Genomic DNA, 25,707 nt, shown 5'->3' with positions numbered 1-25,707 from the left:
GTGTATTTTTCATTTCAGTTATTGTTTTGTTCATCTCTGTTTGTTTGTTCTTTAATTCTTCTAGGTGTTTGTTCTTTAATTCTTCTAGGTCTTTGTTAAACATTTCTTGCATCTTCTCAATCTTTGCTTCCATTCTTTTTCCGAGGTCCTAGATCATCTTCACTATCATTATTCTGAATTCTTTTTCTGGAAGGTTGCCTATCTCCACTTCATTTTTTATGTTTTTTAATGTTTTATCTGGTTCCTTCATCTGGTACAAAATTTTCTGCCTTTTCATTTTGTCTATCTTTCTGTGAATGTGGTTTTCCTTCCACAGGCTGCAGAATTGTATTTCTTCTTGTTTCTGCTGTCTGCCCACTGGTGGATGAGGCTATCTCTGTATGTTTCTTATTATACTAGAACCTTGCTGAGGGCATGTTCTGCTATTTTCCATAATATTTTATGTGGGTTGTGACTTACCCAGAAAATGTATTGAGTAAATATTTCTTAAATGCATAAAAATTTTTTTCATTAATAGGGAAAGGCTTTAGAAGTTCCTCAGTGGTGTTGGTGTATTTTTAGTTCATTGTGAGCCAGAGGTTCTGTTATCTGTCAGATGTGTGTCAGACAGATATGAAATTTGGTGTCTGTGTTAAGAAATACTGCATAAAAATTTGTGGAAGTATAACAACCTTGTATAATTTTAAACCAATTATTTTCATGGGTCTAAGAATTACATGAAAATGCATCTAAAAGCCTTAGCACAGTGCTTGGCATGTATAAATGTTACTTATTGTTAACAATCATAGTGATAACCAACAGTGAGTTTGATTTATTAACCACTTGTACCCACCAACTCTAGTTTGTTCAGTGAAATTTAGAAATGTATATATGTCCCAACTTGAAAAAAAATCAATATTTGGTATCTGAATTTACTAAGAAATTAAAGCAGGGGAGTAGCCTTTCACTATAGGTTAAGTAGGTCAGGTTAAATTTTTTCTTTTTAAAAATGTGTAGTTGGGTACTTCCCCCCACCCCCTTTATATGATTTTCCTATATCCAGAGACTAGCAAGATTTGGATAATTCCTTGTTATTGTTAGATGCAGAATTTTCTATTTTTCTTTTTTTGGTGGCCCCGCATGTCTTGCGGGATCTTAGTTCCCCCAGCAGGGATGGAATTCCGGCCATGGCAGTGGAACCACTGAGTCCTAACCACTGGATTGCCAAAGAATTCCCAGAATTTTCTAATTCTGTCATTTTCGGAATCATTTAGAAATGTAGCTTCCCTCCCTATTTTCTAAATTACGTCTTACCTTTTTTTTAAAAAACAAATGATACCACACTATCTAGTGGAGATTAGGAGAAGTTTTGCTTTTTAGAAGGGGCATTAATTTGTTTGGAAAGGATAGTAGCAATTGTTAATGGAAAGGCTTCAGGACAGTCAGGTGATATGTTGAGACTTCTGTCCTATTAGAAGTTCAGTTTGTTTCTTCAAAAGGTTTTTCAAGCCTGCTGATAGTTCCATCTCAGGCACAGAGGAAGAAGACTTTTGGTACTTAGTCATTTTAGGGGTTTAAGATTTTCATTAGTAAACAGAATGAATGATATCAGAATTCCTGTGTAGAGCAGGACAACTAAGGGTTGGAGGAGCTGGAAAAAGAACGTTTTCTCTGTGGTTCTGCCAGTGGTGAAATGATAATACCAACTGCTGTTTACTGTGCATTTATTTGTATACCAGTTGCTATGTTAAGCCATGTATATACTTTCCTGTTTTATCCGGATGAGGTAGATGGTTTTACAGATGAGGAAACTGAAGCCTAGACTGGTTAAATGACTTTGAAAGCCAGAATGAGAATTTAAATACAGGATTAATTCCAAAAAGTGGATGTGTTCTTTCCACTGCCCGTAGTACTGATTTGGGTGTCTTTTACTTGTAGTGAACTGTCTATAATTTTTAGCCCAAAGGATAGATGTTAAATTGGACTTCTGGGGGGGTAGAAGGGAAAGTTGATTTTATAGTCACCTTCTATGCCTGTTTTATAGTATGGCATTGTTGCATATAGATAAGAAATTTAAGAGTAGGCAATAATTGATAGCATTACAGCCGTTTGTTTAAAGTTGAAGGTGGTTATTATAACTTTTAAGTTAATCCCATTTTAAAGGATCGACTTTAACTCTTTTATCCTAACAAGTTATATCTAAATTCCTTTGTGTTCTATTTGCCTGACTATCGGGGGACTAAATTATAATATTATTTCTTTTCCCTTTTAAAACAAACTTTTGTAAGAAAAGGAGTAAGAATATGTCTCTTTTTCCATATTACATGTTTCTTCATTTCTTAATAAAAATTAAGTATAGTTGATTTACAATATTGTGTTAGTGTCAGGTGTATGGCAAAGTGATTCAGTTATATATATATTTTCCCAGATTATTTTCCATTATAGATTATTATAAGATATTGAATATAGTTTCCTGTGCTATACAGTAAATCCTTGTTTCATTTTTTTGTGAAAAATAATGATTTGTCATTGTGTAGATTATGTAGGTTTTGATTCATAAACAAAACTAAAACAGAGAAACTGAAAGTTTTGATGTAGCTCAAAGTTCTTTAATTAAAACATTTTGTTTCAAAGATCTTTTAATAATTGAAGTTAAATTCAACAAATTTGTATTAATCAAATCAGTGAAGATGTTGAGGTGGGTAAGAGACGGGAGCCAAACTTCATGGTCTGAAAGCATTTTAAATCTTTTAGAAGAGATGGAACTTGTAAATAACCATAAAAAAGAAATTATATTTCTTAGCATAGATGCCAAATTTCAGTGTGCAACTTATAGTACTTCTTGAGTTTATAGGTGAGAAATGTTCTTTCTTACTTGCTTCATGGATAAGGCATTTGAGCGGTGTCCTGTGATTGAGTAGGATTTTAGGTAAGTTGGAGTCTGAAAAGAGGTCAGTCTACATTGAGAGGTTGGTTAAAGATGAGGAAGAAGAGTGGTAGGTGCCTCCTGGTTCATTATGTGAGATGAATGGTTTCCGAGTTTTTTTCATTCCTTTTTTCTTTTTTTTAGACTGGACGTATTCAGTAGTTTGATTTTTTTGAAAACATTAAAATGAGAGGGAAAGAAAAAGTATATTTTAATTCAAAGGACATTGAAATCTTATTCACAGCTTTTGTTTTGGTTACTTTATTTTTCAGTTTTAAAATTTGTTCTTCTTTATGTCTTGTATTTTTTTGCTAATGATTTCTAATTTAAAATTTATTTCAAGAGTGATGTTCATTTGAGCATTTTTTTTTAGCAGATATTCATTTTTAAATTATTATTTATTTATTTATTTATTTTTGGCTGTGTTGGGTCTTCGTTTCTGTGCGAGGACTTTCTCCAGTTGCGGCAAGCGGGGGCCACTCTTCATCGCGGTGCGCGGGCCTCTCACTATCGTGGCCTCTCTTGTTGCAGAGCACAGGCTCCAGACGCGCTGGCTCAGCAGCTGTGGCTCACGGGCCTAGTCGCCATTTGAGCATTTTTACAACAGCTGCTTTAAAGTCCTTGTGAGATAATTCCAGTATCTAAGTTCATCTCTTCATTGGTGGTGTGTTTTCCCATGTGAGCAGAGATTTTTGTGGTTCTTCTTATGTTGAGTAATTTTGGTTTGTATCCTGGACCTTCTGAGTATTATGTAATGAGATTCTAGATTTTCTTTAAAGTCTGTGGAAAACGTTGATATTTTTGTTTTAGCATTCTGTGGGTTGTGGTTCCAATGTCAATTCAGTTTTCAGAGTTTTGTCAGTGTTTTTCAGATCTGTCCCATGTGTGTTCCACTCGTTGGTCAGTCTGGGATCTGGGTGGAGGTCTACTCATTTTCTCAGTGTTCAAAGATTTTATTATGTTAATTAGCATCAGATTCATACCTACACAGGTTGAGAGTGAGCTCAGGAGTTCATAAACAACTTTATGGCGTCACTTTCCTGAGAACAGAGAGGGAAGGAAAAAAATAATGGAGTTTGGCCTGCCCACTTGGAGGCAGGGCTCCATTGAATGGAGAGGAATGTTCCCCTCACAATTTTCACTCCTGAAGGCTTTCCATTCCCAGTTGATCTTGCTATTGTTGCTGTTGCACCCACCACAGAAGACCTGGGGACTGGGACATGAGAGAGAAAGGAGAATGAAAAAATACCCAAGTGATTTTCCCACTTTCTTTGCACTTTAGGAGTTCCCTTTTCTGGACTTGAGCCAGAGCTAGAGGGTTTCTCCTGTATCTCTCTGCCTGCACAATAGTGCTCACTTCTGGGTTTTGGGTTGTGTTGAGTGCAGGCTGGGGGATACTAGAGGGGAAAAATGGTAAACTCACAGCAAATTAGGTGATACTTTTAATTCTGGTGCTCTTCCCAGATCTACCTGTAATATTTACATTTCAGAGTATTCAAATAGTTCTTCATGCATTCTGTCCAGGTTTTATAGTTTAGTTCAGTGGAAGATAAAGAGAGGTGTGTGTTTATTACTAAACTGGAAGTCTTCCCAGCGTTTTGTTTTAACATTTTATTTTGATATAATTTTAAATTCATAGGAAGTTGTAAAAAGAGGACAGAGAGGTTCTGTGTGCTCTTTACCCAGTTTCCTCCAGTGGTTACATCTTACATAGCTATAGCACAATATCCAAACCAGGAAATTAACATTAACACCAACTTTTTATTATGAAACATTCAAATATATAAGAATGTTGAAAGAATAGTACCGTTATCCAATACCATTATCATACCTAAGAATATTAACAGTATGAGGTTTTTTTTGGACGGTAGTCTTAATGTGCCAGGGCTTTTATTTTGACTCTTGAAGGCTTAAGTTATTGTTCAAGGAAATGGCTCTCCTGATGATATACTCTTGGTGATTATTTTGAGAGTCTGGGCTCTTACAATGTGTGCAATTCGGAGCCTAGAGAGCTTCCTGATTCTATATTCTTGTTCTCTCTCATTCTTCCCTCAGCTCATACTTCTTACAGGTCTGTGAGCAGATACTCATTAGAATAGTCCTTATCAGGAGGTTAGAACTTTGTCAGGCTAATTTATTACTTACAGTTAAAGTTGTAGAGTTTCTGATATGGTGATATATAAGGATTGTGTAAACTGTAAGTAATTAAAAATCTGACTACAAGGCTTAAACAAAGAGAAGTTTGTTTTTCTTACCTAAGTCTGGAAGTAGGCAGTTGCTCATGTTGCTTCAGTGACTCAACAGTGTTGGGGCCCATATCTTTGTGATTTGCTTGGCCTTCATGGTCCTAAGATAACTACTGTAGCTCTAGCCTTCCACGCACAATTAAGGAGGAAGGCAAAAGATCCAGGCCAAGCAAAAGCTTTCCTAGAAGTGACTTGCTCAGAAGTGCTTCTAATGCCTCATGGGCCAAAATTGGGTTATATGGACACCTCTAACTGTAGTTAACCTTTTGGCCTCTATAGTGAGAGGCAAGGAGGGAGGAAGGATTTGGGAGTGGCTTTTTGGGTAGCCAGTAAACAACATCTGTCACAATTATATGATTGCATTCATTTTACTTTAGAAATGCATTCATTTTATTTCAGTATGATGTTCAACACATAGGTGCTTTATAATTACATAATAACATCTTACTGGGTACTATGGGAAACAGGAAACAAAATGAATTTTAAATTTAGTTGTGAAGGTGAGATTTTGGTTATGCGAGATGCAACTGGCTTGAATTTTGGGACCTTGATATAATGATTTTGTGCTGGGAATTTCATTCTTTTTTGCTCAACACTGTTTTAAGACTTAAACATGTATAAATCTAGTTTATACCTACTGACTGTTGTATAATATTGCATTTTATATGCATTTCTACATTTTACTTATGTATTTCTCTGATAATGGATTTCTAGGTGTGGCTTAAAAATTACTAATACAGTAGTACTGCTATGAACTTCCTTATACATATCCCCTATCGACTTGTGCAAAGGTTTCTCTGTAGTACATACTGAAGAAAGGAATTCCTGACTTGTGGTCCATACACATACTTAATTTCACTAAATACTGCTAGATTGTTTTCCAGTTTATGCTCCCACCAGCAGTGTATTAGGGTTCCTATTTCCTTAAATCCTCACCAGCATTTGGTCTTATCCATCTGTTTAGTCTTGTCAATCTGATGGGAATAAAGTAGTATTTTGTTTTAATTTACATTTCTGTGATTGAGAGTGAAGTTGGGTATCTCTTTATTTACTTTGATATCATTTGTGTCTCCCCTGCATATTGACTAAAAAAGTTACCCAAATAATACTTGTTAGTTGTAGATATTTTTGAAAATACAAATAGGCAGATACAAAAAGGTCATCTCTAATACTCCAGTCCAGAAGTAATTGCTATTAATATGGCTGTATCTTTCTGGTCTTTAAATATTAACACACATACAAATTCATATACACGTACACAAATATGTATTTTTGATTATTAATAGGATCATATACACAATTTCATAACTTATACTTTTCACTTCACAATAATTTATGACCATTTTCCCCTGTTGTTGGAAATTTTTTTACATCACCATGTAATAGGTGCATATCATTCCGTTTTCTGGCTTTAAGTTATTTAATCTACTATGGCACATTTATGCTTTTTACAGTTTTTCTTCTCATTATCAATACCTTGGTGAACTATTAATCAAGCCTGCATTTTGACGAGGCAGGGCTAGAGGCATCATGCTTTTGCTCCCTTTGTGAAACTGGGTTTATAGCAAGTTGCAGGCTCAGTCTGTTTTCTGCTTGGATTCTTCGGCAGCTGTTAACGCTTCATTTTATAAAGATGACATCTAGCCCTTGATGTTCCAGGGCTAGAGTTCAAAGATTTCCTCGTTGGGCCTTATCTTTCTCTCTTTTTTTTCCCACTTTGGCAAGGCCAGGTTAGCAGAGAAGGATAGCGCAAGAGTAGACTTAGACCTGCATTTAATAAATATCACTGTCTCCTCTGATAGAGGGCTGCTAAATTTCAACTATAAAAAACTCTAATCTAAATTGATAATTTCATTTTTCAAAATATTAATAGCTTTTTATTATAAAAGTAAGAATGTTCATTGCAAAACAATCAAGAAAATATAGAAAGCCATAAAGAAAATAAAATTCCTGTAATCCTTCTACTCAAAGATAGCTGTTACCATTTTACCTTATATCATTTTTTTTGACATATAGTGTCTGTGCATTTATTTTAAAATATTTATTTATTTATTTATTTGGTTGTGCCGGGTCTTAGTTGCTGCAGGCGGGTTCCTTAGTTGCAGCTCACAAGCTCCTTAGTTGCAGCACTTGGGCTCCTTAGTTGGGGCATGCAAACTCTTAGTTGCGACATGCATGTGGGATCTAGTTCCCTGAGCAGGGATTGAGCCTGGGCCCCCTGCATTGGGAGCATGGAGTCTTAACCACTGCGCCACCAGGGAAGTCCCTTACCTTATATCTTTTTTGATATTTTTCTAAATCATTGACTCACCAGAGCCAGTAATTAAAGAATTATGCAAGTCCATATCATTGGTAACTTGATATTAGCTATGGTGGTAGTAGTTACACTAAAGAAATTGGCAAATGCTACAAATCAGGGCTTCCCCTTCCCTGCTGAGTTCCATCCAGAACCAGTTTATCAGCACACTACTGCATATATACATTATATCAATATAGACCTACTTCATTTTCAGTGGCTTCATAGAAGTCCATTCTGTAGCTCAGTGGTTCTCAGTGTGGTCCTTAGACCAGCAGTATCAGTGTTAACTGGGAATTTGTTAGAAATGCAAATTCTTGACCTCTACCCAGACTTACAGAATCAGAAACTCTTCTGTTGGGGCCCCAGCAGTCTATGGTCTTACAAGCTCTTTAGGTGATTCTGATGCATGCTGAAGTTTGAGAAGCACTGTAGAGTATATAGATGTACTGTAAATTATCTGATTGATCTGATGATTTCTATATGATAAATTCCTAGATATATTTTCATTTAAAAGTTTTTGGATGCATATTGCCAAATTGTATTCTAAAAAGGCTGTACTAGTTTCCATTCCCACCTGAAGTCTACATCAACTTCATTTTAGGTTCTTTTTCTATTTAGAGAAAAGTTGCTGTATTAAAGATCTTACTTCTTTTTTAGCTGTTTGTATCCATTTATACATCCTAGAACTCAGTTCACCTGCATTATCTTCAACAATAAAGTACTTTAATGTTACTTATACTTTTAAAAAGAGAACAGTTTAAAAAGACATAGAAAAAAACTATGCCTTTCCTGCTGCAGAACACATCATATGTGGCTATACCCGTGAGTACCTGCCTTTAATCCCTGTTGTGAATGGTTAGATCATTCTTCTTTCCTTACCTCTGGCACGGTATTTCATTCTGAAACACAACTTTAAAATGTACGAAGACTTGCTTGCTGTGAAAGTTGCTACTAATGGTGCCAAGCTGGTAAAACTGGGGAAAAGATCCCAGTAAGAACTTGTGACTCTTCTTGGCCCACATAGACAATAAGCTGGAAGTACTTTATTTTAAAGACTTTTGTTAAATTAGGAGCCAGAATTTATAAGTATTGGGAATTTTTTTCTGTATAGCCGTTGTATATTTTGACATTCAGATTTTAAAATTTTACTTATTTAAATTTGATTTTATCTACTTTTAACATCTGACAATGGAAAAGAGAACGGCTAGCTTCTTGGCTGAAACTCCTTTTCTTTAAGAAAAGAAAAAGTCTAGCAGTGCATTTATTTCAGTTCTTAAGTAAAGATGAATGTGAGTGAATTTCCAGTTTTTTTCTGGAATTTATATTATATCTGGAATGTTCTGTATTTCTAAATATTTTGCTTCTAACAGTGAGTGAAATATGGTAAAGTGAATGTCAACATATTTTATAGCAATATGAATATTGAACACAGTGCATTATTTTTTCATGTAATTTATTAAGTGTGTTCTGTAGTCACATTAATAAGTGATCTGGGGACTTCCTGGTGGTCCAGTGGTTAAGACTCCACACTCGCATTGCAGGGGGCCCAGGTTCGATCCCTGGTCAGGGAACTAGATCCTGCCTGCTGCATCTAAGATGTGGTGCAGCCAAATAAATAAATAAATATTTTTTTAAAAAGGTGATATGGTTTGCAGTATTTCCATTTTTTTCTTCTAGAATTTGTCAAAATTCTTGAAACTTTCTGGAAAACAAATTCAGTAAATATAGTTGTTTTGACCTTTCTTTCATTTGAACCACTGTTCTTTTTTTTTGGCCGTGTGGTTTGTGGGATCTCAGTTCCTTGACCAGGGATTGAACCCAGGCCACGGCAATGAAAGCCCGGAATCCTAACCACTAGGCCACTGGGGAACTCCCTGAACCACTGTTCTTAATAGGGAATATTAATCTTGCCCCTGCAGGAGCTTTTGGTCTGTTATGAAATAAATTAACTAATTGGATGTGTATCTGTCAGTTTTCTTCTTTAATATTTGATTGACAAATGATTAAAAATGAGTTCTCAGAGCCACAATAGACAATAATGATTTTTAAAAGAAGTAATGAGGGCTTCCCTGGTGGCGCAGTGGTTGAGAATCTGCCTGCCAATGCAGGGGACACAGTTCGAGCCCTGGTCTGGGAAGATCCCACATGCCGCGGAGCAACTAGGACCGTGAGCCACAACTACTGAGCCTGCGCGTCTGGAGCCTGTGCTCCGCAACAAGAGAGGCCGCGATAGCGAGAGGCCCACGCATCGCGATGAAGAGTGGGCCCCGCTTGCCGCAACTAGAGAAAGTCCTCGCACAGAAACGAAGACCCAGCACAGCCAAAAATAAATAATAAATAAATTTAAAAAAAAAAGAAATAATGGTATAATTATGTATAAATCATTTATTCTAATAAACTTCTACCAAATTTGCTTTCTGCTGTAATACAATCATTAAAAGTTTTAAGTCATTTCTCACTTAAAAAAAAAGTCCTCACAAGGAAGTTATATCTTACAAGGGAGAGGTTTTCCATAATTTTCATTTTAGTGATAAAGTTTTTTTCTATTAGACTGCTTAACAAAACATCTGATAGATTGAATATCCTTTATTACCTTTCCTTTGATTTATAATCTCAGTGATTATAATTCGGCTGATAACATATGAGTCTCAACAAAATCTCTGTGGGTTGCTAGGCACTGAGGGCGTTTAAAATCTTTAGACTTCACTATATAGAACAAATTTTGAATTGGAACTTTCTTTACTTCTGTTTTGTTTTGTTTTGTTTTGCTGTCAGAATTTCCTGGTAGTATTCAGTTAAGACTCAGGGATTTTCTTCTAGAGATTAGGCAGCCTGTTCTTCCCTTAGGAGAGTTATTCAAAGTCTTTTTTTTCTTTGTGTTATGTGCTTACCAGGCTGAGTAGCCGCTGTATTCTAGTAAGAAAACCTATTGCCAAAACACCCAATAGAGCAGAAAACTGACCTACTTAATGCTGACAAGTTAAAAAAAAAAATCTTTGGAAATGTACCAGCATTGGATTAACTTCTTCCTTCTCTTGTGGTGGATAGGGTGGAGTAGAGAAGAGGATAAGAAAGGAGAGTGAACTGCTGCAGGGGAGTAAATGAATATTTAATTACCTGAAATGATTTGATTAAAGGCTATTCACTGTACAGCACAGGAAACTACTCAGTGCTCTGTGGTGACCTGAATGGGAAGGAAATCTTAAAAAAGAGGGGATATATGTATACGTATAACTGATTCACTTTGCTATACAGTAGAAACTAACACAACATTGTAAAGCAACTATACGCCAATAAAAATTAATTTTTACAAAAAGCTATTCATTTGGTACAATTTGAAGGCCTCTAAAGTGCAGCAGTTCTTCTTAGATCACTTTAAACTTTGGGGTGGTGGGGGGGAAAGCCCTAGGAAATTCCTAGGGCTTTCATGCTAATAATCTAGAAAAGCCCTCTGGTTAAGGTTGTCAGTCAGCATTTCCTGAATAATTGTTTTTTTTGCAGGATATGGTAAATTTATTAAAAACTTTCAGTTATAGTTTTATCAGTGTAGTATATTTCAGAATTGATAGATATTGAAACAGAGAAGAATGTTTGGAATATTTATTTGTAGCAAGTGACTATGGGCCTTAACTTTATCAAACCCGTTTCCACTGTTATCCAACCTAATTTTCACTACTCAGTATCACTAGCTTTAAATTTTAGAGCTGTGCTATTCAGTACAGAAGCCACTAGCCATATGTGGCTATTTAAGTTTAAATTAATTAAAACTGAATAAAATTTAAAAGTAATTCCTCCATCAAAGTAGCCACATTTCAAGTGCTTACTAGCCAAATGTGGCTAGTGGCTACCATATTGGGTAGTACAGATATAAAACATTTTCATCATTGTAGAAAGTTCTGTTGGATAGGATTGTTCTAAAGTCTGCCTCATTCTGTCATTCTTTACTTTTTGTTTCCCAACATGGGCACTGTTGACATTTAGGGGAGGATAATTTTTTGTTGTGGAGACCTTATACGATGTTTATCAGCATCCCTGGTCTTTACTTACTAGATGCCAGTAGCACTCAACCAGTTGTGACAATCAAAAATGTCTCCAGGGCCTCCCTGGTGGCGCAGTGGTTAAGAATCTGCCTGCCAATGCAGGGGACACGGGTTCGAGCCCTGGTCTGGGAAGATCCCACATGCCGCGGAGCAACTAAGCCCGTGAGCCACAACTACTGAGCCTGCGCGTCTGGAGCCCGTGCTCCACAACGGGAGAGGCCGCAACAGTGAGAGGCCCGCGCACCGCGATGAAGAGTGGCCCCTGCTCGCCGCAACTGGAGAAAGCCCTCGCACAGAAATGAAGACCCAACACAGCCATAAATAAATAAATAAATAAATAAAAAAAAAAAAAAAAAATGTCTCCAGACATTGCCACATGTCCCCTGGGAGCAAAATCAACCTTGTTTGAGAACCACTGACTACTTACACATATTAGCGCTGTATCAGTTAGTTTTTACTTAATAAAAGGCTTAGTAGCTTAAAATAAATCATTTAATAGCTCATGGTTCTGTGGATTGTCAGTTTGGGGTATATTGGTCTCTGTAGTCTGGTGGTGGTTTGGCTAGGGCCCAATGGTATAGAATAGCCTCACTTATATGTGTGTTGGTTGGCAAGCTTTTGGCCAGGGTAAGGGTGGGGAGTTTGTTCTCCATGTGTTCTTTCCAGCAGGCACATTCATTCACCTGATGACTCAAAGTTCTAAGAGTAGCAGAGAGATTGAAATGTGCAAGCACTTTTAAAGTCTCTGCTATATGACATTTTCTAATGTCCCATTGGCCAAAGCAAGTCATATGTCCAAGCCCAAATTCAAGAGGTAGAGAAAATGAATTCCACCTCTTGATAGGAAGAGTAGCAAAGTCACATTGTAAAGGCGTGTGCATAAGGAATGGGAGGAATTATTGTGGCCATTTTTGTACACAGTCTACTGCTATTATTTTCTGGACACTACAAGTACCTTACAGCTCTTTCATTCCATTTATCGTTCCCGTTTTGGGTTTTGTTTATTTGTTTGTGTTGGGGTTTTTTTTGCTTTGTTTTTATTTTATTATTGTTTTAAATAATTCATAGTTATTTAATTTTACTCATGTTTTTTCTTTCTGGTGTTCTTGAGTCTTTCCTGTTTTATCATGCTTTCATCTGAGAGTATTTCTTTCTTCATAGATAATTTCTTTTTAAATTTTTAAATGAAGTATAGTTGATTTACAATATTGTGTTAGTTTCAGGTATACAGCAGAGTGATTCAGTTATATGTATATATATTTTTTCAGATTCTTTTCCATTATAGGTTATTACAAGATACTGAATATAGTTCCTTGTACTATAGTTACTTACCTATTTTATGTATAGTAATTTGTATCTGTTAATTCCATACTCCTAATTTATCCCCCTCTTTCCCCTGTGGTAACCATAAGTTTGTTTTCTATGTCTGTGAGTCTGTTTCTGTTTTGTATATAGATTGATTTGTATTATTTTTTAGATTCCACATATAAGTGATAACATATAATATTTGTCTTTGTCTGACTGACTTCACTAGATAATTTTTTTCTTTTACTGTGAGTCTGCTGGTAGTGAATATTCTCTTTTTGTCTGAAAGCACTATTTATTTTGTTTTCACTTTGAAAGGATATTTTCATTGGGCATAGAATTCCAGGTTGGTAGTTATTTTCTTTCAGCATTTTAAGTATATCATCCCATTACCTTCTGACTCCATTGTTTTTGTTAGAGAGGTAATGTCTTTGGTTTTCATGTTTTCAGTAAGGCCTTTTAGGCAGTTTTCTTTGTATTTAAGGTGCTTGAGTTCCATAGATACTCTTGAATCTGTAGCTTGATGTCTTTTGTCAGGTTTGGAATATTTCTTCTGATATTGCTTCTGCCCCACTCTTGCACTCACTTTCTTCTGGGGTTTTAGATGTGTGCTAGATCTTTCTCTGCATCCCATATATCTCTCATGTGCTGTTCACTATTTCCTTCCTTCCTTCCTTCCTTCCTTCCTTCCTTCCTTCCTTCCTTCCTTCCTTCCTCCTTCTCTCCCTCCTTTCCTCCCTCCCTCCCTCCCTTCCTTCCTCCCTCCGTTCTTCCCTTCCTTCCCTTCCCTTCTCTTTTCCTTCCTTTCTCCCTCCCTTCCTTCCTTCTTTCTGTATTTTCCCTCTTTTTTTTTTTTTCCCTGTTCTTCATCTGGATATTTTCTGTTGACCTATTTTCTATTTCATTTAGTGTCCAATCTGCTGTTACAAGGATCTGTTTTATTATTAATTTTTTATTATGTATTTCTTAGTTCTAGAATTTTAATTTAATTATTTTTCATTTGTTTTTGTAGATGCCACTTCTTTGGTGAAATTCTCATCTTGTCATCTATTTTCCTGAACATATTAATCACAGTTATTTTAAAGTGTGTGTCTAATAATTATAATATCTGGATCCCCTTTTGGTCTTTTTCTATTGTCTGCTTTTTCTCTTGGCTTTCAGTCATCTGGTCTTGTCTCCTAGGATTCCTGGTAATTTAAAAAATGAATGTCAAACATTATGTATGAGAAATTATAGAGGCTCTTGATGGTGATATTGTTCTCTAGGGAGGATCTAATTTTCTTCTGGTGGTAGTTAGAAGCAGGAGCAGATGACCCTGATTCAATACAGGCTTGAGATGACTTGAGGCTTTGTTTTAAGCCTCCTAAGGGCTGGTTTAAATCCAGTTTCCCCTTAGTCCAAGAGCACTGTCCTTCAGAGGTATCAAATAGAATCCTGTGGTGTTTGCCAGGGCCTCTCCATCTTGGCAGGCCCTGAACTGTAATTTTTCTTTTCCTGGCATTGTGAGACTACCAAAAATTCTACTTACCATTTTGCTTTAAAATAGGCACTTTGCTTGGTTTTTGGCCTCTTGGCCCCACACAGGTTAGAATTCAGTAAATAGCCTGAGGGCAAAAACAGTACAGGGCAAAAACAGTACAGGATGTCCAGATTCACTTTTCTATGGTTGCCTTCTCTTTGAAATCTTAGCCCCTCAAATCCTGCTTGTCTTGATAAGCCCTGAACTCTGATTTCTGTCTCTGCAGGCCTGTAAGACTGCTAAAAGCTCTAGTCTGCAGTTAGTTGCCTCAAGAGGAAAAAGTAGTGGAGAATGTTAGGCTTAACTATGCATTTCCTTTTTCGCTGGTATTTTGTTTTTTTCATTTTTTGGCTGCGTTGGGGCTTTGTTGCTGTGCACAGGCTTTCTCTGGTTGCAGCGAGCAGGGGCTACTCTTCGTTGCGGTTCGCGGGCTTCTCATTGTGGTGGCTTCTCTTGTTGCGGAGCATGGGCTCTAGGTGTGTGGGCTTCAGTAGTTGTGGCACACGGGCTCAGTAGTTGTAGCACACGAGCTCTAGAGCGCAGGCTCAGTAGTTGTGGTGCACGGGCTTAGTTGCTCGGCGGCATGTGGGATCTTCCTGGGCCAGGGCTCGAACCCGTGTCCCCTGCACTGGCAGGTGGATTCTTAGCCACTGTGCCACCAGGGAAGCCCCTGGTATTTTGACTTCTTACATCCTGGCTGCCTTCTTTAGTTTTTTTTGTTTTTATAGTTTATCTTGCCAAGAGAATTGGTCTGGTCTACTCTATAATAATTTGTAATGGACGTCTCTACTTATTAAGTCATTTATTAAATAATATTAATAATTTATAATAATAAAGCAGGGCTTCCCTGGTGGCACAGTGGTTAAGAATCCACCTGCCAGTGCAGGGGACATGGGTTCGAGCCCTGGGCTGGGAAGATCCCACAGGCCTCAGAGCAACTAAGCCTGTGTGCCACAACTACTAAGACTGTGCTCTAGACCCCATGCTCCGCAACAAGAGAAACCACCACAATGAGAAGCCTGCGCACCGCAATGAAGGGTAGCCCCTGCTTGCCGCAACTAGAGAAAGCCCGTGTGCAGCAACGAAGACCCAACGCAGCCAAAAATGAATGAATGAATAAATAAATAAATAAATTTATTTTAAAAAATAATAAAGCAATATTATAAACGATTTAAAGCATATATTAATCGTTGTAGTGAACTTGACGTATGGGTATCCTGCCTTCATGCAGCTTATATTCTTGTAGGGAGGAGAGATACCAAGAACACACTTATTTATTTATATTGTGATAAACAGTAGAGGAGACGTACAGGGTATTATGAGCTTATTATAGAGATTTAGTTCAGATGATGGAGGTGGTCAAGGATAGCTACTTTGAGGAAGTGATACTTGACCAGAGCTCTGAAGGATGAATAGAATTATTTAATATCTCTGAACCAGAATTTTCCCATGTGTTATATACTAATAATAGAAGCAATAATAGAAGGATTAAATGAGCTCTAATTGATAAATGTGCTCAATGAATGGTAGGCCTTTTTACTATTGTACAACTATAAACCGTGAACTCTGCTCTCAAGGTATCTAAGCTCTATAGGACATGACATATACCAATAGTTACAATATATAACTATCTCATTTGTAAACTTCTACATTTTGTCAAGCTTAACAACCAAACTTCTGATTTACCCCCTTCAGCCTACTCCACCTTCTGTCTTCTGCATCACAGTAAATGGCAACTCCATTCTTGCGATTGCTCAGCCCAGCAACCTTAAGGTCATTTTTCATTCTTCACTTTCTCTCACTCTGTACATTCAATTCATCAACAAAATCCTGTCAGCTCCATGCTTAAGATATATCTTAAGATACATGTCCTGGAAAATGACTGTGGATTATTGTAAATTTATTCATTTGGTGATTTCTCATGCAACTGCTGCTCCAGGTATGGTCTCTTCTTGAGCTGAGGGCACAGATAGAAAGTGGACCACCTATCTCTCTGACCTATCTTATCTCCACTGCTATCACTCTGGTCCAAGCCACTGTCACGCCTCACCTGGATTAGTTTAATAGCCTCCTAACTAGTTCCAGCTTTATGATCTGTTTACCTACAGTAACCAAAATGATCCTTTAAAAATATGAATCTCATTATTCCTCTGCTCAGAACCTTCCAGTGGCTTGTCTTATTAAGAATAGAAGACCAAGATTTATTGTATTTCTGATAAATAGACCAAATATCCTGTGAAACCCTTTGAAGCACTTGGCTTCCTTTCTGACTTCAGTTTCTACCTTCCCTTCACTGTGGGAGCTGCAGCCACATCATCTCCTTGCTCTTCTCTAGCACAGGGAACATAGTTCTGCCTCAGGACTGGTGCACTTGTTCCTTTGACCTGGAATGTTCTCTCCCACCTCTCTACTTGGGCTTACCCTCTCGCTACTCAATACCTTCAGAATTGTCTGCTCAAGTATAACCTAATGAGCAAAGGCTTCCTTTACCACTTTATTTAAAAGAGAGTCCTTTCTATCTACCCTCCAACCCCAACACTTTCTTTCCTCTCACCATGCTTGATTTTTCTTCATAACATAACATATTATGTATTTGTTTCTTTATTATTTTCACAGTCTCCCCAAATAGAATACACCACCAGGAGGATAGGGACTTTGGTTCATTCTCTGCCTTATTTCCACAGTCTAGAAGAGTATCTGTCCTATAATTGGTCCCCAATTCATATGATATGTTTTCTGGTTCAAATTACAATGTTTTTTACAAACTGCATTAAAAAATAATTCTAGAATTAAGAAGCAGCACTTAGATGTTTTTGTCTAATATAGGAAGAGGAACTGTTACTCTTTTGAGACATGTTTTTGGATTAAGATTTAGAAACATGGGTTTCTTTTTTAATTGAAATATAGCTGACAAACAGTATTACATTAGCTTCAGGTGTACTACATAGTGATTTGATATTTGCATACGTTATGAAATGATCACCACGATAAGTCTAGTCCCTATACAAAGTTATTGTAATATATTTTAAAAATTTATGTAATTGATTAATTTATTTATTTTTGGCTGTGTTGGGTCTTTGTTGCTACGTGCAGGCTTTCTCTAGTTGAGGCGAGCGGGGGCTACTCTTGGTTGCAGTGTGAGGGCTTCTCATTGTGGTGGGTTCTCTTGTTGCGGAGCATGGGCTCTAGGCATGCAGGCTTCAGTAGTTGTGGCACATGGGGTTGGTGGTTGTGGCTTGTGGGCTCTAGAGTGCAGGCTCAGTAGTTGTGGCGCACGGGCTTAGTTGCTCTGCGGCATGTGGGATCTTCCTGGACCAGGGATTGAACCCTTGTCCTCTGCATTGGCAGACAGATTCTTAACCACTGTGCCACCTGGGAAGTCCTATAATATTATTGACCATATTCCTTATGCTGTATGTTATATCGCTGCAGCTTGTGTATTTTCTAACTGGAGGTATGTACTTCTTCATCCCTTTCACCTGTTTCTCTACCTCCACCCAAAATGTGGGTTTCTTGATAGTTCAGGTAGGTGAGTTGATAACTGGGTAAAATGCTGTACACAAAGGGCAAACATATATGGTTCCATGCCTACTTGATCCTGGAGAGAAGTCTTTTTGGCCTGTTGTAAGTATCCTCATTGGGTCTGGTCTTTTTTTCTTTTTTTTAACAGACTTTATTTTTAAGAGCAGTTTTAGATTCACAGCAAAATTGAGCAGAAAGTACAGGGAGTTCATATATTCCCTCTGCCCCCACATATACACAACCTCCCCGACTGGTAACATTTGGCACTGGAGTGGTGCCTTTGTTACAATCAATGAACCTACATTGCATATCATTATTACCTCAAGTCTGTAGTTTACATTAGGGTTCACTCTTGGTTTTGTACACTCTATGGGTTTTGGCAAATATATAGCATATCCAACATTAGAGTATCATATAGAATAGTTTCATTGTCCTGACATTTTCTGTGTTCTGCCTCTTTATCCCTCAAAACCCTCTAGTCCCTGGCAACCACTGGCAATCTTTTTAGTGTCTCCATATTTTTGCCTTTTCCAGAATGTCATAGAGTTGGAATCATACAGTATGTTTAGATTGGCTTCTTTCACTTAGTAATATACACTTAAGGTTTCCCCATGTCTTTTCATGGCTTGATAACTCATTTCTTTCTTTTTTTTTTTTTTTTTTACCAGGAGAAAAACAGAAATTTAATAACATGTATACCTTCTGAACACAGGGGGGATACCACGGAAAACTGAGTCGCTCCCTGAAATGACCAAAACCATCCCCTTAAATACTGTCTTCAGCTAAAACAGAAGAAAGATGCTGGGGAAGGGGGGAAGGCCAGTTATGGCAGGTTATCATGCAAAGCACAGTAAACAAGGGTATGATTGTTTGCACATTTAAGTCAGGACTTCTCCATTGAAAAGAGTTACTTAAGATTTAATTATCCTTCTATTTTTGGTGCAAAGAGAGACATACCCTTATAAATGGAGACTTCGCTATTGTAAATGTCCTTCATAAAACGGCAATCTCAGTTTTCTGAGATTTTTTTTTTGAATAAATTTATTATTTTATTTTTGGCTGCATTGGGTCTTCGTTGCTGCGTGCAGGCTTTTCTCTGCTTGTGGCGAGCAGGGGCTACTCTTCATTGCAGTGTGCAGGCTTCTCATTGTGGTGGCCTTTCTTGTCATGGAGCATAGGCTCTAGGCGTGCAGGATTCAGTAGTTGTGGCACGCGGGCTCAGTAGTTGTGGCACGCGGGCTCAGTAGTTGTGGCTCGCGGGCTCTAGAGCGCAGGCTCAGTAGTTGTGGTGCATGGGCTTAGTTGCTCCGTGGCATGTGGGATCTTCCAGGACCAGGGCTTGAACCCGTGTTCCCTGCACTGGCAGGCAGACTCCCAACCACTGAGCTGCCAGGGAAGCCCTTTTTTTTTTTTTTTTTTTTTTTTTGAAGCAAACCAATAATTCTTATGCCAGAGAGACATATTTTGGGGTGGCATATTCTACTTGCCTTGACATGGATGTACCCCAATTTGCTTATGCATTCATCTTTTGAAGGATATCCTGATTTCTTCAAGTTTTTAGCCATTATGAAAGTGCTGTTGTGCATAATTGCATCCTTGTTTGCATTTGGACATAGATTTTCAAAGCAGTTGCCTAAATGCTGGAAGCATGATTGTTGGATCCCAACGTGAGACTTGTTTAGCTTTGGAAAAAACTGCCAAATTGTCTTACAAAGTGGCTGCACATGCATCCCCCCAGCTATGAGGGAGAGCTCCTTTTGTTTCTCACCCTCTAGCAATTGGTATTGTCATATTTTTGGAGCTTAACAGTCCTAATAGGTGTGCTGTGATATCTCATGATTTTTTTTTTTTAAACATCTTTATTGAAGTATAATTGCTTTACAATGGTGTGTTAGTTTCTGCTTTATAACAAAGTGAATCAGTTATACATATACATATGTTCCCATATCTCTTCCCTCTTGCATCTCCCTCCCTCCCACCCTCCCCATCCCACCCCTCTAGGTGGTCACAAAGCACCGAGCTGATCTCCCTGTGCTATGCGGCTGCTTCCCACTAGCTATCTATTGTACATTTGGTAGTGTATATACGTCCATGACACTCTCTCACCCTGTCACATCTCACCCTTCCCCCTCCCCATATCCTCAAGTCCATTCTCTAGTAGGTCTGTGTCTTTATTCCCGTCTTGCCACTAGGTTCTTCATGGCCTTTTTTTTTTTTCCCTTAGATTCCATATATATGTGTTAGCATACTGTATTTGTTTTTCTCTTTCTGACTTAACTTCACTCTGTATGACAGACTCTAACTCCATCCACCTCATTACAAATACCTCCATTTCATTTCTTTTTATGGCTGAGTAATATTCCATTGTATATATGTGCCACATCTTCTTTATCCATTCATCCGATGATGGACACTTAGGTTGCTTCCATGTCCTGGCTATTGTAAATAGAGCTGCAATGAACATTTTGGTACATGACTCTTTTTGAATTATGGTTTTCTCAGGGTATATGCCCAGTAGTGGGATTGCTGGGTCGTATGGTAGTTCTATTTGTAGTTTTTTAAGGAACCTCCATACTGTTCTCCATAGTGGCTGTATCAATTTAAATTCCCACCAACAGTGCAAGAGTGTTCCCTTTCCTCCACACCCTCTCCAGCATTTATTGTTTCTAGATTTTTTGATGATGGCCATTCTGACCGGTGTGAGATGATATCTCATTGTAGTTTTGATTTGCATTTCTCTAATGATGAATGATGTTGAGCATTCTTTCATGTGTCTGTTGGCAATCTGTATATCTTCTTTGGAGAAATGTCTATTTAGGTCTTCTGCCCATTTTTGGATTGGGTTGTTCGTTTTTTTGTTATTGAGCTGCATGAGCTGCTTGTAAATCTTGGAGATTAATCCTTTGTCAGTTGCTTCATTTGCAAATATTTTCTCCCATTCTGAGGGTTGTCTTTTGGTCTTGTTTATGGTTTCCTTTGCTGTGCAAAAGCTTTTAAGTTTCATTAGGTCCCATTTGTTTATTTGTGTTTTTATTTCCATTTCTCTAGGAGCTGGGTCAAAAAGAATCTTGCTGTGATTTATGTCATAGAGTGTTCTGCCTGTGTTTTCCTCTAAGAGTTTGATAGTGTCTGGCCTTACACTTAGGTCTTTAATCCATTTTGAGTTTATTTTTGTGTATGGTGTCAGGGAGTGTTCTAATTTCATACTTTTACATGTATCTGTCCAGTTTTCCCAGCCCCAGTTATTGAAGAGGCTGTCTTTTCTCTACTGTATATGCTTGCCTCCTTTATCAAAGATAAGGTGACCATATGTGCATGGGTTTATCTCTGGGCTTTCTATCCTGTTCCATTGATCTATATTTCTGTTTTTGTGCCAGTACCAAACTGTCTTGATTACTGTAGCTTTGTAGTATAGTCTGAAGTCAGGGAGCCTGATTCCTCCAGCTCCATTTTTCGTTCTCAAGATTGCTTTGGCGATTCAGGGTCTTTTGTGTTTCCATACAAATTGTGAAAATTTTTGTTCTAGTTCTGTGAAAAATGCCAGTGGTAGTTTGATAGGGATTGCATTGAATCTGTAGATTGCTTTGGGTAGTAGAGTCATTTTCACAATGTTCATTCTTCCAATCCAAGAACATGGTATATCTCTCCATCTATTTGTATCATCTTTAATTTCTTTCATCAGTGTCTTATAATTTTCTGCATACAGGTCTTTTGTCTCCTTAGGTAGGTTTATTCCTAGATATTTTATTCTTTTTGTTGCAATGGTAAATGGGAGTGTTTTCTTAATTTCACTTTCAGATTTTTCGTCATTAGTGTATAGAAATGCAAGAGATTTCTGTGCATTAATTTTGTATCCTGCTACTTTACCAAGTTCATTCATTAGCTCTAGTAGTTTTCTGGTAGCATCTTTAGGATTCTCTATGTATAGTATCATGTCATCTGCAAACAGTGACAGCTTTACTTCTTCTTTTCCGATTTGGATTACTTTTATTTCTTTTTCTTCTCTGATTGCTGTGGCTAACACTTCCAAAACTATGTTGAATAATAGTGGTGAGAGTGGGCAACCTTGTCTTGTTTCTGATCTTAGTGGAAATGCTTTCAGTTTTTCACCATTGAGGACGATGTTGGCTGTGGGTTTGTCATATATGGCCTTTATTATGTTGAGGTAAGTTCCCTCTATGCCTACTTTCTAGAGGGTTTTTATCATATATGTGTGTTGAATTTTGTCGAAAGCTTTTTCTGCATCTATTGAGATGATCATATGGTTTTTCTCCTTCAATTTGTTAATATGGTGTATCACGTTGATTGATTTGCATATATTGAAGAATCCTTGCATTCCTGGGATAAACCCCACTTGATCATGGTGTATGATCCTTTTAATGTGCTGTTGGATTCTGTTTGCTAGTATTTTGTTGAGGATTTTTGCATCTATGTTCATCAGTGATATTGGCCTGTAGTTTTCTTTCTTTGTTACATCTTTGTCTGGTTTTGGTATCAGGGTGATGGTGGCCTCGTAGAATGAGTTTGGGAGTGTTCCTCCCTCTGCAATATTTTGGAAGAGTTTGAGAAGGATAGGTGTTAGCTCTTCTCTAAATGTTTGATAGAATTCGCCTGTGAAGCCATTTGGTCCTGGGCTTTTGTTTGTTGGAAGATTTTTAATAACAGTTTCAATTTCAGTGCTTGTGATTGGTCTGTTCGTATTTTCTATTTCTTCCTGGTTCAGTCTCGGCAGGTTGTGCATTTCTAAGAATCTGTCCATTTCTTCCAGGTTGTCCATTTTATTGGCATAGAGTTGCTTGTAGTAATCTCTCATGATCGTTTGTATTTCTGCAGTGTCAGTGGTTACTTCTTCTTTTTCATTTGTAATTCTGTTGATTTGAGTCTTCTCCCTTTTTCTCTTGATGAGTCTGGCTAATGGTTTATCAATTTTGTTTATCTTCTCAAAGAACCAGCTTTTAGTTTCATTGATTTTTGCTATTGTTTCCTTCATTTCTTTTTCATTTATTTCTGATCTGATCTTTATGATTTCTTTCCTTCTGCTAGCTTTGGGGTTTTTTTGTTCTTCTTTCTCTAATTGCTTCAGGTGCAAGGTTAGGTTGTTTATTCGAGATGTTTCCTGTTTCTTGAGGTAGGCTTGTATTGCTATAAACTTCCCTCTTAGCACTGCTTTTGCTGCGTCCCATAGGTTTTGGGTCGTCGTGTCTCCATTGTCATTTGTTTCTAGGTATTTTTTGATTTCCCCTTTGATTTCTTCAGTGATCACTTCGTTATTAAGTAGTGTATTGTGTAGCCTCCATGTGTTTGTATTTTTTACAGATCTTTTCCTGTAATTGATATCTAGTCTCATAGCGTTGTGGTCGGAAAAGGTACTTGATACGATTTCAATTTTCTTAAATTTACCAAGGCTTGATTTGTGACCCAAGATATGATCTATCCTGGAGAATGTTCCATGAGCACTTGAGAAAAATGTGTATTCTTTTGCTTTTGGGTGGAATGTCCTATAAATATCAATTAAGTCCATCTTGTTTAATGTATCATTTAAACCTTCATTTCTTTTTAGTGCTGAATATTATTCCATTCTTTAGATGTATCACAGTTTACTATTTATCCATTCATCTGTTAAAGGACATCTTGGTTGTTTCCAAGTTTTGGCAGTTATGAAGTAAGTTTTTATAAACAACCATGTGCAGGTTTTTGTGTGGAGATTTCAGCTCCTTTGGGTAAATACCTGGGAGGAGGGGATTGCTGGATTGTAAGGTAACAGTATGTTTAGTTTTGTAAGAAGCTGCCAAACTCTTCCAAAGTGGCTGTACCATTTTGCATTCCCAGTAACAATGAATGAAAGTAACTGTTGTTCCACATCCTTGCCAGAATTTGGTGTTGTCAGTGTTTTGGATTTTAGTCATTCCAATAGGTGTGTAGTAGTATTTCATTGTCATTTTAATTTGCAGTTCCCCAATGGCATATGATTTTGAACATCTTTTCATGAGCTTATTTGCCATCTGTATGTCTTCCTTTTTGTTTAGAAATTTATTTATTTATTTATTTATTTTTTGGCTGTGTTGGGTCTTCGTTGCTGCGCGCGGGCTTTCTCTGGTTGCAGTGAGCGGGGGCTACTCTTTGTTGTGGTGTGTGGGCTTCTCATTGCGGTGGCTTCTCTTGTTGCCAAGCATGGGCTCTAGGCGTGAGGGCTTCAGTAGTTGTGGTGCGTGGGCTCAGTAGTTGTGGCTCGCGGGCTCTAGAGCGCAGGCTCAGTAGTTGTGCACGGGCTTAGTTGCTCCACGGCATGTGGGATTTTCCCAGACCAGGGCTCAAACCCGTGTCCCCTGCATTGGCAGGTGGATTCTTAACCACTGCGCCACCAGGGAAGTCCTGTATATCTTCTTTGTTGAGATATCTGTTCAAGTCTTTTGCCCATTTTTTAAATTGAATTGTTAGTTTCAAGAGTTCTTTGTATATATATATTAAAATATTTATTTATTTATTTTGGCTGCGAAGGGTCTTAGTTGCAGCACGCTGGATCTTTGTTGCAGCATGCAGGATCTTTAGTTGGGGCATGTGGGCTCTTAGTTGCAGCATGCAGTCTTCTTAGTTGCAGCATGCAAGCTCTTAGTTGTGACATGCATGTGGGATCTAGTTCCCCAACCAGGGATCGAACCCAGGCCCCCTGCATTGGGAGCGTGGAGTCTTACCCACTGGACCACCAGGGAAGTCCCTCTTTGTATATTTTGGATAACAGTCCCTTGTCAGATGTGTCTTTTGGAAATATTTTTTCCCATTCTGTGGATTGTATTCTCTTCTCTTGACAGTGTCTTATGCAGAGCAGAAGTTTTTAATTTTAATGAAGTCTAGCTCATCAGTTATTTCTTTCACAGATCATGCCTTTGGTTTATTTTAAGAGTGATTATCATACCCAAGGTTATCTAGATTTTTTTTTTCTGTGTTATCTTCTACAAGTTTTATAGTCTAGCAGTTTACATCGAGGTTTCCGATGCATTTTGAATTAATTTTTGTGAAGGGTGTAAAGTGTGTGTCTAAATTAATTTTTTTGCATGTAGCTGTCCAGTTGTTCCAATATCATTTATTAAGAAGACTATCTTTTCTCCATTATAGTGCCTTTGCTCTTTTGTCGAAGATCAGTTAACAATGTTTATGTGGGTCCATTTGGGGCTTTAAATTTTAGAATGAGTTTGTTGATGTCTGCAAAACAACTTGCTGGGATTTTGATTGGAACTGTATTGAATCTATAGATCAAGTAGGGAAGAATTGATACCTCAACAATATTGAGTCTTCCTATCCATGGACATGGATTATCTCTCCATTTATTTAGTTTATCTTTGACTTTGTTCATCAGAATTTTGTAGTTTTCAAGATCTTGTATGTATTTTGTTAGATTTGCCATAAATTATACCTAAGTATTTAATTTTTTAGGTGCTAATGTAAATGTATTATTTTTAATTTCAAATTTCACTTGTTCATTGCTGGTATATTATAAGAAAGTGATTGACTTTTGTATATTAACCTTGTATCCTGCAACCTTGCTATAGTTAATTGCTTATTAGTTCCAGGAGTTTTTTGGCCGGACTCTTTTGGATTTTCTATGTAGATGATCATATCATCTGCGAACAAAGACAGTTTTATTTTGTCCTTCCTATTCTGTATACCTTTTATCTCCTTCTCTTGTCTTATTCCATTAACTAGCATTCCCTAGTTAATGATGTTAACTAAGAGTTATATGATGTTACAAAGGAGTGGTAAGAGGAGACATCTTTGCCTTGTTCCTTTTTTTTTTTTTTAATATTTATTTATTTGGCTGCCCTGGGTCTTCAGTTGCAGCACGCGGGCACATGGGATCTTCAGTTGCGGCATGC

General features: G+C 37.5%; 1 protein-coding gene and 1 non-coding gene across 7 annotated transcripts in view; both read left to right on the top strand.

The window, feature by feature from the left end:
- NUMB (NUMB endocytic adaptor protein) overlaps positions 1-25,707 on the top strand; it is a 193,248-nt gene that overhangs the window by 59,078 nt on the left and 108,463 nt on the right. The gene's annotated exons all lie outside the window — the stretch shown is intronic.
- On the top strand, positions 8,949-9,021 carry TRNAA-CGC (transfer RNA alanine (anticodon CGC)). The gene has a single exon. It is a non-coding gene; the product is annotated as a tRNA-Ala (tRNA).

This window comes from Eubalaena glacialis, chromosome 2 (assembly GCF_028564815.1).
Source record: "Eubalaena glacialis isolate mEubGla1 chromosome 2, mEubGla1.1.hap2.+ XY, whole genome shotgun sequence".
NCBI lineage: Eukaryota > Metazoa > Chordata > Mammalia > Artiodactyla > Balaenidae > Eubalaena > Eubalaena glacialis.
This window is presented reverse-complemented; position numbering and strand designations above follow the sequence as displayed.